This window comes from Capsicum annuum, chromosome 11 (assembly GCF_002878395.1).
Source record: "Capsicum annuum cultivar UCD-10X-F1 chromosome 11, UCD10Xv1.1, whole genome shotgun sequence".
NCBI lineage: Eukaryota > Viridiplantae > Streptophyta > Magnoliopsida > Solanales > Solanaceae > Capsicum > Capsicum annuum.
Genome location: NC_061121.1, coordinates 208,302,212 through 208,316,231, shown reverse-complemented (window position 1 = coordinate 208,316,231; position 14,020 = coordinate 208,302,212). Strand labels below are relative to the sequence as shown.

General features: G+C 37.0%; 1 protein-coding gene across 9 annotated transcripts in view; it reads left to right on the top strand.

Moving 5' to 3' along the window:
• Nucleotides 1-11,715: 11,715 nt before the first annotated feature.
• LOC107848426 overlaps nucleotides 11,716-14,020 on the top strand; it is a 6,332-nt gene continuing 4,027 nt past the window's right edge. For 3 of the 9 annotated variants that reach the window (XR_007047378.1, XM_047399733.1, XM_047399729.1), the window contains exon 1: nucleotides 11,745-12,530. The gene's annotated coding sequence lies outside the window, so the exon portion shown is untranslated. Of the gene's footprint in view, nucleotides 12,531-14,020 lie in introns of all 9 variants that reach the window. The other 6 variants (XM_047399732.1, XM_047399728.1, XM_047399731.1 and 3 more) reach the window with 5 other exon arrangements.

The following is a 14,020-nucleotide window of genomic DNA, read 5'->3' as shown; positions in this document are numbered from 1 at the left end:
GAATATTTTGGCTAAGTATACAGACTTAGTTTTATTTTAGCCTTTGAAGAATGGCAATCTTATTTCGCGACCTTCACGTCCATTAAAGGTCGATATTTAAGTTAACACATGATCAAAAATATTTATAGGGGTTTTCAGACGAGTTTTGAATTTTTTGGACCTCATTTAGAGCTTGTTTGAAATCCCAAAATAGTGAGTCGATACAATATTGGTGCATCGTGTTGCCAATCGCATCGACAGATAAAATTAACCTCAGCTCAAGCCAAATTCTAGTGAACCGATGCAATATCAGTGCGTCGCATTGGTTATCGCATTGGTACCCTCAATGCGCCGCATTGGCTATAGCATTGCTGGGCATATTTTTTGTCTTTTAAACCCGTATCCTTAAGGATAATTAGGTTTTTTTTCCCCGACCTTCAGCCCTCATAACACGAAATTTAGCCCTCTTTTGGCTAATGATAGTCATTCTTTCATAATTGCTCAAGAATAAGAAAACCCTAGGTTATTAATTTCAAATCAAGAACTCAAGATTTCTCCTTTAAGTTTTCAGAACTCTTCAACAAAGGTATGTAAAGTGTTCATCCAAGGGTCCCTTCCACCCTTGGAGCTCAAGAAACCCTTTTTAAAATATGAGTTTTGAATTTCATGTTATGGGTCTGATTGTACACATGTAAATAATGTGTTATGATTTCCAAGATTGAATCTTTATTGAATTTTCATGACTTTGTGATAGTATGTGGATTGAAATCCTTAAATTTGAAGTTCCTGATATAGCCATGATGTATTAGTTGTTGATTCAGGCCCTAGAACAGGGTATGCCTTTTATGTGTTTGTCAAAATACCTAAGTGAATAAGAATTTGAATTATGACCCATTTGTGATCCAAGTGATGAACTCATGATGTACCCACATGTTCAAAATGACTTCCATGCTAAAGCTATGTCTTGCAATGATTTGAGGAAATATTCATGAGATTGAAATTGTGAATTTATGATATATTGCATGTTTTCCCTATCCATGTACAAGTTTATGACCTTCAAGTTCTTGTGAAATCCCTCAATGATTGTATTGTGAATTGATGACTATGTTCACGTATTCAAGAATGGTTATGTCTTATTATTTTCATGCTATCAAGTCCTGAGGGTATTTAATACCCGATAATTTAGTTGTATGCCTAGAGCCAGTATCAGTTACAGAACAGTCTAAATTATGTCACGATCAGTAGAACTCTAGTTTAGTTACAGAACTCAAGAAAACTCAGTAATCTCAGTGTCAGTCCAATCCCATTCAGTATTCAGTTAAATCCTCAGTAAACTCAGTCAGTTATCAAAATTCAATAGCATTCCGTCAGTCAACAAAACTCAGTGAAATCAGTCCAGTTTAGCTCAGTATAATCAGTTCAGTGTCTATTCAGATGGGAGTAAGATTCATCACCGAGAGAACCCAAGGATGGGAACTCACCTGCCAGCAAAGGGTGTGATTCTTAGAAGCAATCCTTGCTTTCCAAAACTACATAGCCAACGTAGGTTGAGACATTAAACCTTCTAGATGAGGGTTGATGAGGTGGCTTAAACTGGTAGATGAGGGTCCTATCATTCTCATTAGAGTACCTGATAGATGAGGGTCACTCACAACTTTCCCTTACCAGTGGCGCGGTATTGACACCCTTCTAATTGGAGTTATAGATTGGACCCCAACTCAACTATATTATCTTATTTGGGGTATGTCGGTTAGATGAATACCTCCCATCGTCTTAGTCTCAGTCTTCAGTAAATAACTTAGATAGTTCTATAGATTTTAGGACTGTCAGATGCAGTCTCTCAGCTCAGTACAAAACTCAACTAGTTTTATCAGAATCAGGACTGTTAGACACAGTCACTCAGTAATCAGTATATCAGTATATCAGTTATCAATAATCCATGTTGTCAGTAATCCGTGTTATCAGTAACCCATAATCCATATGATTTCAGTTATAGTTATATATTCATGCATGTATCCTCACATAGTCATGTTCATGTTATTCAGTCAGTTATAGTTTATCCATATGAACCCTTATATTCAGCCTTACCTCACTTTCGTACCAGTATATTCACATGTACTGACGCATGTTACCTTACTTTTGCACTATGGTATTTTATACCATAGGTTTGGATGCTCAGGTTCCTGACCATACATAAACAGCTTCAAGTTCAGTCAACAGCAGTACACTAGACGTGAGTCCTCATCATTCGAGGATGTTTTATTATTTTATTATTTTAGTACTTAGTCATTTCAGCAGTCGGAGTTAGTTGGGGACATGCCCCATCAACTCTTTATTCAGAGAGTTTAGAGGCTTTCAGACTAGATGTTCAGACTAGATATTCAGACTTCAGTATTTTCAGTATTTATGTTCAGTTTGATATTATTATACCTTGTTCAAACATTATTCAGTTTTGAACCTTATGGTAGATTTTTGCCAGATTTCCGTATTTATCTTAGTTTTATTGTTATTACATTATTACTATATGCAGTGCTCACTGCAGGTACCAGTCATGGGTTAGCTAGTGGTTCTTCGGGATCATTAGCAGCGTATAGCGTCCGAGCTACTAGAATCGGGGCGTTACAAACTTGGTATCAGAGCCTAAGGTTCAACAGTGTCCTAGGAAGTCTGAAAAGCCGCATCTAGTAGAGTCTTGTGCATGAGTGTGTTGCACGTCACATTTATGTACATAACACTATGAGATATTTTAGGAACAGTTTCCCTTCTTTCAGATTTATGTCATGCAAGTGAGCATGAGCTCAAATTTGACTCTCAGTCTAATCCATTTATCCCTTTCATTCATATAACATGCCTTCCAAAAAGACTAACGAAAGGAGGAACGGGAATCAATCAACATCTCATCCCAATCAGGCAGATCCCTTGGACGAACACGTCTCTTATGCAGAGTTCATAGCTGTATTCACTACTCTTTCTAATTCAAGTGTTGCTCAAAATAAACGCCCAGCTTTCATTTCGGTCAACCCAGCCCGAATGAACCCTCTTTTTTTTACCGGGTCTAAGACTGATGAGGACCCTCAAGAATTCCTTGATCAGGTGCAAAAGGTTACATATATTATGGAGGTAACTATTAGTGAGAGTGCTGAGCTAGCTGCATGTCAGTTGCAGGATGTGGATCACATATGGTTCAAGTAGTAAAAAGTAGAGAGGGCCATAGATGCAGGGTCCGTTGAGTAGGAGGAGTTTGCCAATGCCTTCTTGGATAAATTCTTTTCCTTAGAGCTAAGAGAAGTTAAGGTGTTAGAGTTTATCAACCTCAGACAGATCAACATGACAGTTAAAGAGTATTCTCTTAAGTTTACTCAATTAGCTAGATACGCTCCTCATGTAGTGACAGATAGCAGAGCTAAGATGAGTAAGTTTATTTTTGGAGTGAATGATAGTGTGGTTAAGGAGTGCAGGACCGCGATGCTGATTAGTGAGATAGATATAGCCAGGCTTATGGTCGATGCTCAATAGATAGATAAGCAGAAGATTAAGAAGAGGGAAAAGCATAATAAGAGAGCAAGGTCATGTAGTTTCCGCTTTGCTCAGCCTAAGTCAGACGGTGGTAAGCATTTTTAGTTTCACCCAAAGTCTTCGGTTCCAGCTCCTTCCACAACCAGTGCTCTAGTTCCTAAGTTCAGGAATGGTGACAAAGACAGGGCGCAAGGCTCTAAGTCTCAGGGTAGTGTCAGCACTGCCCGAACCTATCCTCTTTGTTAAACTTATGCAAACACCATCAGGGTATTTGCAGAGCTGGCAGTGATGTTTATTTCAGATGTGGCAAGCCAGTCCACAACGTTAGAGATTTTCCAAGGTCAGGTTTTAAGGGTCAGCATAACCGTTCCTCAGCTCAGTTTGGTCGCCCAAATTAGCAGGGTGCCACCTCCAGCGGTACCAGTGGGCAACACCCAAACAAACTCTATGCCCTTCAGTCCAGATAGGATCAGGAAAATTCTCCTGATGTGGTCATTGGTACGTTACAGATATGTCATTTGCATGTTTATACTTTGCTAGATCCAAGAGCTTCCTTGTCTTTTGTTACTCCTTATACAACAGTTCATTTCGGAGTCAGTCCTAAAATTCTAGTAGAGCCATTCTCAGTATCTACCTTACTGGGTAAATCTATCATAGCCCGACGGGTATACAAGAACTATTTGATTATGGTATCTTAGAAAGTCACTTTAGCAGACTTAGTCAAATTAGAAATGACTGATTTTGATATCATTCTCGGTATGAATTGGCTTCATTCCTGCTATGCCACAGTCGACTACAGAAATAGAATTGTCCAGTTTCATTTTCTGAATGAACCCGTCCTAGAGTGGAAGGGTAGTACTTTAGCATTCAAGGATCAGTTTGTTTACTACCTAAGGGCAAGAAAAATGATATCTAAAGGATGTGTCTATCATCTTGTTCGAGTTAAGGACTCTAGCTCTGAAACTTCTAATCTTGAATCAGTTTCAGTAGTGAATGAATACTCAGATGTCTTTCCCGAAGATCTTCTAGGAATTTCTCCTGAAAGGGAAATAGACTTCAACATTGACCTTCTTCCAGATACTCAACCCATATTTATTCCGTCGTATAGAATGGCACCAGTAAAACTCAAGGAGCTAAAAGAACAGTTAAAGGATCTCCTAGATAAGGGATTCATTAGACCCAGTGTGTCCCCGTAGGGTGCACCATTTTTATTTGTACGTAAGAAAGATGGTTCTCTCAGAACATGCATAGACTATCGTCAGCTAAATAAAGTCATGGTTAAAGATAGATATCCTCTTCCCCGAATCGATGACCTATTTGACCAACTTCACGGTGCCATTTACTTCTCTAAGATAGACCTCAGATCAGGCTATTATCATCTCAGGGTTAGAGAATGTGATATCCCAAAGATATCTTTCAAAACTCGGTATGGTCACTTTGAATTCTTAGTCATGTCCTTTGGTCTTACCAATGCCCAAGCTGCCTTCATGGATTTGATGAACCGTGTGTTCAAGCAGTACTTAGATATGTTCATCATAGTCTTCATAGATAACATCTTTTTCTATTCTCGCAGTGAGCATGATCATGCAAACCATTTCAGAATAGTATTATAGACCCTCAAAAATCATTAGTTATTCTCCAAATTTAGTAAGTGCGAATTTTGGCTAAGGTCAGTAGCATTCCTCGGTCATATAGTTTCCAGCGATGGAATTAGAGTTGATCATCAAAAGACCGAAGCAGTGAGAAACTAGCTCAGACCCATTTCTCCGACTGATATCAGGAGTTTCTTGGGTTTGGATGGCTATTACAGACAGTTTATTGTAGGGTTTTCTTCTATTACATCTCCTATGTCCAGATTGACTCATAAAAAAGTCAAGTTTCAGTGGTCATATTCATGCGAGAAGAGTTTTTGGGAGTTGAAGACTCGACTCACCTCAGCCCTCATTCTAACTCTTCCAGATGGTTCAGATGGGTTTGTTGTGTACTGTGATGCATTTAGAGTAGGCTTGGGTTGTGTCCTCATGCAGTATGGTAAAGTCATAGCCTACATCTCCAAACATCTTAAGCCCCATGAGAAGAACTATTTGAATCATGATCTTGAGTTAGCAGCAGTAGTGTTTGCCTTGAAGATTTAGAGGCATTACTTGTATGGGGTGTATGTGGATGTGTTCACAGATTACAAAAGCCTTCAGTACGTATTATCTTAGAAATACTTAAACCTCTATCAGAGAAGGTGGTTAGAGCTCTTAAAAGATTATGATATGAGTGTCCTTTATCATTCAGGCAAGGCCAACTTAGTGGCCGACGCTCTCAGTAGACTGTCTATGGGTAGTGTTGCTCACGTTGAGGACAGTAAGAAGAAGCTAACTCAGAAAGTCCATCAGATTGCCCGACTAGGTGTCCACTTGTCATCTGGACACCTGGACCCACTAAAAAAGCAACATTTTAAATTCTTTTTGGTGAGTGTAACACACTCTCCCCCACGTTAGCTGCCATGTCAGCTGCGACACCTGCCATGCCCGACACGTCTGCCACGTCATTTAAAAAATAAAAAATAAAAAAAATAAAAAAATATTACATTAAATTCCAAGTCATTTTTAAAATGCTATATAACAAATTAAATATTAAAATTAATTTAATTAAATAATAAAAATTTATAAATTGTAGAAAATTTTGAACAATCATGTTTTTATTTTTTCTCACAAATTAAACATCAAATCCATTCTAAATAATTAAAATTTTACTCCAACTAATTTAAACTTTTAACTACAAATTCATATATAAAAACATAATAATTTTTTGATTTTTAAATTTGAATATTTTTAACAAATTCACAAAAAGTTTAATTTTTTTCAAGAGAAATTCACTAATTTTTTTCAATATTCACTATCACTCACTTTCAATTTAAATTTTAATTCCCAAAAAAATAAAAAGATTTCAAATTTAAATTTTAGTTAAAAAATGAAAAGAATTGAATTGAGAGGGAAAATTAAAATAGAAAACAAAAAGTGAACGTGTGTGGGGGAAGGGGGGCTGGAAGAGTATTTGGGTGGGGTGTGGGGCCTGGAAGGGGCTGGGGTGGGGTGTGAACGAGGTGGGAGGTGTATGGAGGCTGGAGGTAGGGTGGGAAGGGGCTGGACGGGGCTAGTGAGGTGTGAGGGGGTCGGGGCTGGGTAGGGTGGGATGGGGCTGGGTAGGGTGTGAGGGGGTGGGGAGAGGCTGGGGTGGGGGTGGGGAAGGGTTGGGCGGGTGTTAGGGTGCAGTGGGGACGCTAGGGGTGGGGTGGAATGGGGCTGGGTGGGGTGTGGGGGTGGGAACGGGCTGGGATGGGGAGGGAAAAATATATTTTTATTTTTAAAAAAAATTTAAAAATATTTTTAAATTATTTTTAAAATTTTAAAATATTTTTAAATTAAAAAAATGGAGGAAAAAAGGACCCTTTTTATTTTTTTAAATTTTTAAAAATATTTTTAAATTATTTCTAAATTTTTAAATTTAAAAAGATGAAAGAAAAAAAAGGACCCTTTTTAATTTTTATTTAAATTTTAATATTTTTTTATCCTTTTTAATTATTTTAATGTAAAATTGGCCAAAAATTAACCCCACTCGCACCCTTAGGCGAGTGGCTACACTCTCTTTGTCCTAGTCACTATGACCTTGCCACATAGGCTAGGTCAATGGTCAAAGGATGCAAAATGTTATTTTTTGATGGGTTCAAGTGTTCAGATGAAAAACATATAAGTAAAAGTGTCCAACTTACTAAAATGACATAGTACAGGGGTCCAAAAGGTCATTTTGCCTTATTATTATCATCATCTCAACTTTGTTACACCTATGCATTATATTAACACATCTATTTCTCGCTTATTTTCATTCTAAATCTATTTGAGTTTCATAAATCAAGTAAAATTTTACATATTTTCATATTTTCAAATATATTCATATTCACATTTGTCTTAAATAAATTATTTGACATTTTAAAATATTCTTATAAATTTTATTTACATACTCAACTCTATAAGTTTAAAGATAATAAATTTTCTCCTTTATATTATCACAATTATAAAGGAGATACTTCCTTGTACATGGTAGCGTCATGTTTACTATACCCTAAATTTTCTTCTAAATAATAATAAAAAATAATAATAAAAGTTTTCCTATCACCGTTTTAAGCAAATAACGAATTAAAAATTTTTCTTAATATTTTCTTAAACTAAGTGTAAGGACTATCTTCAGATAGGCTCTTAGGGGTGTTTAACACCTTCCCCTCGAGTAATCAAAATTCTTACTCAGAATCTTGAAATATTTTCGATAGACAAAACAGAGTTTTACAATAACATTGATTTTTCCTAATTTTTCTAAAAATTTAGGTGGCGACTCTAAAAATAACTTTCAAAACTCAAGTCATAAACACAACCACATATTGTGTGCTGTTTCGATCAGTTCGAAATAGGGCGTGACGGAATGACGACTCTGCTGGGGACTTAACGAATTTAGGTTTTAACCTTAACACGGTTAGTTTAGGATTTTGATGCTCTTATTGTATTATTTGCTTTACATGTATTCTTATCATGCTTTGTGTGGAAGGACGCTAGTCGAATTCAAACTGATGTTCTTTATTTCCTTGAATAGCACTACCTGTATTACTTTATCACTTGCACTTTTTTCATCTCGTACACAATTCATACACTAAACACGCGAGGAGTGTATTGTACTCCTCCGAACCTTTTTTGGATTCCTTAGTTTCAGAGTTGGCGCAATTAGGTTAGTATTCTGTCTCGCAGTTGTTCAGTCCCACTCTTAAACATTTAGGGAAAAATTCTACTCTATAAATAGGTCGTATTGCATACACCTTAGGTGAAATGGTCCAAGGCATCGTTTTCACAGTTAGGAAGCCATCTTTCATGTCAACGGGTTCTTCATGAATCCAACGACACTAACTTTGTGAATGAATAATTGATCTAAATGTTAAGACCATAATAAATTCAGGACATTAAATTTACCTTGCCTTTTCTTTGCACAGATGGAAATCAACTAGAATTTGGCCAACATCCGCATGATGTCCGATGTTCCACGGGTCCTGACACATCGATGAGGGAACATCTGAGTAGCTCACGGGGAGGAAGTGATAGAACATTTGGGATCATTGACTGATCTAATGGAGCTAAGGGCAGACGAGCTGCTCATCCGATTGCTGGTCGAATTCTGGGATCCAACCACAGTCACTTTCAGGTTCACAGACTTCGAGATTACACCTACCCTGGAAGAAATTAGTTAGATGGCTAACTTTCCGTTGATGGGGCGGGTGCACTACTTTAGGAAGCACTTTTCTTCGCTTGATATGATTGAGAGTTGTCACAGGTTTGAGGATAGTCGAGGTAGGCTGGGTAAGCCTAGGATATCTTTTTGAGAGGTTCGGTCAGAGGGAAAGCTATGACCAATTTCAAAGTGAATTTTTCTTTTCCAGGATCGATTGGGAGAGGCACAAAGCCATTATTTTCATGGTAGCATTCCTGGGCATTATGGTATTTCCAATGAGAGGGAATCGAATCAACATTCACCTACTTCCTATGGTTATGTTCATATGCAGGGGACAAGTCAGAGTAACGATCGTGCCGATGATTTTGGCAGAAGTTTTTTTTATCATTGTCTACATGCTCTAGAGGGTACGATTTCTTTAGGAGTTGCAATCTAATGCTTCAAGTATAGGCGTTAGAATATTTTTATTGTAAAAACATGCACAATGGCATCAGGGAGATAGGATGTATCCAGATCTATATCCACACACTCAGGATGACTATGTGGGACAATCTAAATGATGAGGAGAGTGGAACACCTTCTTCACCCACCTCACCGGTAACTTTATCCAGTGGAGGCTACCATGGGTCAAGGGTAGGGTGATGCTGAGGAGACATTACTGTTACTTTCTTAAATTGATTGGGTTATAGGGGATCCAGCCGTATGTACTGTTTAGGGTTCTCCAACAGTTTGATATGATCCAAAATTTCCCCCTATGGTCGAACATGGTATTAGCAAAAGGAGACTATGAGGGAAGAGTCCCCATCAAAAGACTCAACAATTTGATCGAAGGATGCGGGGAAATTTTCAGGTTAGGCATGAGAGTCAATCCGACTGCACCCTAGAGTACTATACATGGTATATGTCAGGAGGAATTTTGGCCCGACCAAGCTATGAATCACTCCAAGGGATTGCAGACATTTACAGAGTAGATTAGATTTGGGACCAGCTGCTGTACTTCATGCCCATATCCACCGCTATGTACCAACAGGTAATACCAAGATCGGTAGACCATCTTATCCCTGCAGTGGATGATAGATCCGAAGAGGAAATAGAAGAGGACCCGAAGGAACACTTGGAAGAAGATCCAATCGATAAAATGGAAGAACAAGAAAGAGAGTTGACAGATGCAATGGAAAAGGATATAGAGGAAGATGAGTATGGACCGATAGGGTTGATGACGAGGAGGACAGAGATCACCAGGGGCAGTAGTTGGATGGGTCCCAGAGTACCACCCGAGGCCCTACTTTGACCTGGATGATGATGACGATGATCCCTCCACCGAGCCATAGGATCTATTTGCTACCTTTGATTTCTAAAAGGTCTTGTACAACCTACCATGATGATTGTACTTTTGGCTTTCATTTTTTGTTTTCCCTAAAAGTTCTTGCATGATCTCTGCTAATATTTCTACGATAATATGTCTTCCATGATGTAATCCCTAATTCAAGGCTTATCCCTCTTTGTAACTCGAGGCTTCACACTCCCCCCTAATATTAATCAAAGAACATTGATCTTCAATCTAAAAACAGTTTAAACTTTGGATCAATTAATCATGATTGCATCATAGGCCCACCTCTGACAAAAAGAGGCTAACACGTTTGGGTGTCGCCAACTTATCGTATATATGTGTTACATACTTGCTAAATTTTTGGTATCTCATAAATTAATATGGTTTCCTTTTTCTTTTTATTTCTTTTTTTGTTTTATAGTTCCCCAAAACAGAGAAAGTTCATTTGTGTCGACCGATAAACTGGCGGAATACCAATATAACCTTCGATCTAAAGATAAAATTACTGACAATGATAAGGCTGCAATGATACCGATGGATGACACCGAAAGCTCTCAAAGGCTTTCAAACACCCAGAATGACGAGCAAATGGTTAACATGGCGTAAGAAATCAAAGTCTTGAAAGAAGAGCTACGCCAAATGCGGGACCTAACCAAGCTTACTACAACTAGATTTCTCACTAAATTACAGGGTTCAAATGTTAGATTACCTCCGGCCAGCCTCGCTAACCCAACGAATCTACTGCATGCTCAAGCCCTGCCTGCTATTCAACCCACTGTCGGGACTACACCTGGTTATTCGTTTCCTGCTCAAAACTTTACTGTTCCAGTCCATCCATAAATGCAGTACATACCCAAGGCACATGCCACTTGTTAGATACCTGTGCCACTGGTACATGCTACCAAAGCTCCTACTTTCGCAATATCCATAACTGTTAAGGTGCCATATGAGGTGGATCGGTATGCAGGATTAGGAATGGATATCTAATCAAGCAAAAAAGGATCGATAGTAGCCTAACTCGAAAGTTTAAAGAGGGCATTTAGAAACATGCAAGTCACCAGAGAGGCTGAAATATGCATGGTGTTGGAGGACCGAGGTTGCTAGGATCCAGCCTCCACTAGACGAAAGTGAGCTTTCCAAGTCTTTTATACGAGCTCAAGAGGGCATTTATTTTGATAAGATGATGTCAATGATGGGCTAAAAGTTTGCAAAATTAGTTAAGATGAGGGATTTTATAGAAGAAGGCACCAAGTCAAGGAAGATCCAATCACTGATTGCACCGCAAGCCACAAGTAAGGCCATAAAATCTGGTTCCATTGGTGGTACTAAGAAAAAGAAAGAAATGTCTCGCTAATTTTCATAAAACAAAAAATCTTGTACAAAAGCTAGTATAATGCGTAGGAATAATTCATTTATTTATTTTTACTCATTTTATCACTTATTATCACTTATGTATGAAAAATATATTTACCCAAAATATATATATTTTTTGCATGTCAAATATAAGGGAAGGAGAATTAGAACTAGAAGGGGGTAAACTTAGAATAAGGGACGAATATAAGGGACATTAATCAACTTTAATGAGTTATAAGCCCACTTCCCCACCCCCAAAAAAACAGTTGAAGAATGGTTACTTCAATTATAAAAATTATCAAACACTTTCAAAAGCAAAAAATAACTTAAATATCATTTTGATCAAATTATAAGCTTACCCAAACACTCTTAATAGCCTCCAACGCGTCTGTCAAACACAGAAGCACGCATCTTGTTTTTCCCAAGAAAACCAGCGTATGGTCCTTTCAGATTACCCAAAAACTCACCAAGAACATTTTCCTTCTTCTCCATTCTCTCTCCCTCATCTATCACCACCAAAAAAATGGAAACCCTAAGACCTCTGTAGTTGCCGTCGACTGCCACCCTTACCACGCGGGAATCTCTATTTCTCATCACCCATCAACTCGTGAATCCACAAAACACCAAAAAAGCAAGCCCCAAATTCATACAACAGAATAAAATCATTTGGACCTTAATGTCCGAATTTATGCCTATAAATGGTGACTTCTCCATTCTCATGTGAGGACAAGGTTGCAGATCCGTGAGAAAGGAAAAAAAAAAGAGATAAATCGAGAGGAAAGAAGCGAGAGAGGTATAAAAGAGGCTTAACTTTGGAGAAAAAATAGAGAGAAAGGCAAAGAAAGGAGGCCAAAATTGAAAAAAAAAGAAAACAAAAAAAGGTTGAAAAGGGGCTGGAAACAGGTTTGAAATTGAGAATAAGAAGAGTGAAAAAATCTGTGAATTAAGTTTCGGAAAGACAGAAAAGGGGGTTGAAAAACCAGAAGTTTTTTTATTTTTTTATTTCAATTGTCGATACAGATTCGGAGTTTCGAGTTTAGTTCTTCGTCCAAAGTATCCTGACGTCGAAGCCGAGTTTGCTGCCCAAAATAAGGTAAACACTTGTCCTTATCATCCTCCCTTTATTTTTCGAAAAAACATGTGAATATGTGATTTTGGCTTTGTTTCAAGTCCGCTAATATGTTGATATTCATCATCCATCGGTTGAGTTCGGGACTATGAAATTGTTTTTCAACTTTTGTTAGTAAATATGTATAAAACTGACCATTTTTATCTCGCCTTCATCTCCCTTCTTTTAGTACGCAATTTTATTCTGAGGTTATTTCTTTTAACGTTGTCGCTTTTGTTGCCTCAACGGGCAAAAATCTAATCCCACTCTTGTGAAGTTATTTTGAGAAGCATCTAGGTATATGAATAGGTGATATTTTGAATTGATTGAGGTATTTTGTTTACTGTCTTTGAATTGAGCTCGTAATGTGATAATTTTCTCCAAATGCACGGTTGATGCACATGGGTTTGTGATGTTGTTCGCATTTTATTCTTCTCCATCATCACCACGTTAGTTTGCAAAAAATAAGGAAAGTGTTGTTTTCTCTCATCCAACGATTGTTTCTAGTTCGTTTTTTTTTTATTTTTAAGTGTTTGTTGTTTCATGAATCGGGTTGTTCGTTATTGTCGATTGTTCATCCCATTTCTAGTCCAAATTGTGTTATGGAAACTAACTCTTTTTCCAACATCGTCTTGTTGTAATTTTATGGACTTGGGGTGCATACACTTTTGCTCTGCATGCTTTAAAATGAAGCCACCAAAATGCTATCGTTTTGATTTCTTCGTTTAGTTGGTCATTTAGGGGGCTGCCCGTCTTTCAAACTTTCTCTAAGAGTGACCTCGGTCGACCCGAATGACGCAGGAGTCATAAAAAATAAGATTCTGATTATGATGTTTGGTTTAGGTTATGTGCATGTGATTATACTTCATCGGGGAGTGGTAAATACAGGGTCGTTTGGTTGGAAAATAAGTTAGGCTGGAATTAGTTACGATGGGATAAATTATATTGGGATTAGTTATATTGAAATTATTTTTTATTGAGTGTTTGGTTTGTTGTATTCAAAATAATATGCATGAGATAATTTCTAAGAATAAATTAAGTGATTACAAAAATACTCTCCATCTTATTTAACTTCTTTTTATATGATTTCTTTTCAAGCTTTAAATTTTTATTTTTAAAAATAAAACTTTCATCTTATTTAACTTTAATTTTTTTGCGTGTGCCTTTCCATGATTATACCATATGTGTTTAATTTTTTTTTACTATATCTTATTTAATTTGAAATAAAAATTTTTAACTTAAGTTTGTTAAAGTAAAAGAGGATTTATTGTTTATTTCATTCATTTAAACACATATCACTCATATAATATATTAAAATTCATTTTAATTGATATATACCATAATTGTCAATTTTCAAGTGATTATATTTAGTTTAAAATATGTAATTCAATAATGGTGTTGATATTTTAATTAATTTTTAGAGAATAATTGTTCAAATAAATTTAACGTATAATATATTCATAAATTTTATATAT